This window comes from Trichechus manatus, unplaced genomic scaffold (genome assembly GCF_000243295.1).
Source record: "Trichechus manatus latirostris isolate Lorelei unplaced genomic scaffold, TriManLat1.0 scaffold00090, whole genome shotgun sequence".
Classification (NCBI taxonomy): Eukaryota; Metazoa; Chordata; class Mammalia; order Sirenia; family Trichechidae; genus Trichechus; species Trichechus manatus.
The window spans coordinates 7,338,818-7,340,184 of NW_004444026.1; positions in this window are offsets into that span (position 1 = coordinate 7,338,818).

Genomic DNA, 1,367 nt, shown 5'->3' on the forward strand with positions numbered 1-1,367 from the left:
TTCCCTGCTCACATCGTCCCCATTCAGAACCAACCACACCTCAGCAAGAACAAGTCCCACCCTCATTCCATTGATTCCCCTCCCTGCAATCCCTTCTCCCCTTTGACATTTGTCATGTGCCTTTACATGTTGGATCTGCGTGTGGAAGAGCAGGATGTACTGGTGTCCTCCTCCACAGCAAGTTCTAATAAGGACTCCTAGTCTATAGAAGAAGTGCCTGAGGAAATAAGGAAGTGACATGGAGGCTGATTTGACAATTTTAGGCATGAAGCAGGCAGATGATTCTTCCAGGGAAACATTGGAAATTGATGGAGCGTCTTTGGCTGTCATAATAATTGGGAACTGCTACTGGAATTCATGTGGTGTAAAAGTGAAAAGGCACAGAACATGTGGCATGCCAGATGGACGCAAAGGACCCCCACTGGGCATGGTGGACCGCAGACTTGTTGGCGAAGAATACTGAATATATCATGGACTGCCAGAAGAACAAACAAATCTGTCTTGGAAGAAGTACAGCCAGAATGTTCCTTAGAAGTGAGGATGGCGAGACTTTGTCTCACGTACTTTGGACATGTAACCAGGAGGGACCAGTCCCTGGAGAAGGACATCATGCTTGGTAAAGTAGAGGGTCAACAAAAAAGAGGAAGGCCCTCAATGAGATGGATGGACACAGTGGCTGCAACAATGGGCTCAAACATAGCAACAATTGTGAGGATGGTGCAGGACTAGGCAGTGTTTCGTTGTGTTGTACATAGGGTCGCTATGAGTCGGAACCAAGACGATGGCACTTAGCAACAACTGGACTGGAATTTATAGGGCAGGGCCAGGGACAACAGAAGCCTTGAGATGAGTGGGACAGTCCTATACAACAAAGTATTATCCCATAACTTGCATGACTTTGTAATGTTCCAGCAGACATTTATGTAGAATCTACAGCTCATCCGCAAAAATATACACTCCCTCATTTTTTCCACTGGGACAATACATACTTTGTCTTGGACTATTATTCCTATTTCACTTAAGGTCTTTTTTGTGTTTTTTCCTTATCCTATACAAATAAGTCTGATCTGTTCATTCTTATCCTAAGAGTGGTTTTCATTTTACCGTCTACTCATATCCTACTCTTCCATTTATCTTTTCTTCTTGTACAGAATTGTAATTCCAATTGGTTCTGAAATTCAAACTCATTCATTATCAGTAGAAGTAAGCATCTGAGCAGTTCATGAGGATTCGTAGCATAGTCATTGTCAAACGTTCATATATGGAAATAAATACCATTTAATATCCATTTTTAAAATTCCAAAGGTACAGAAAAGGAAAATAAGTGTGTTTCTCCTACCCTAGTCTCCCAGTTACCCTCCAAGAAG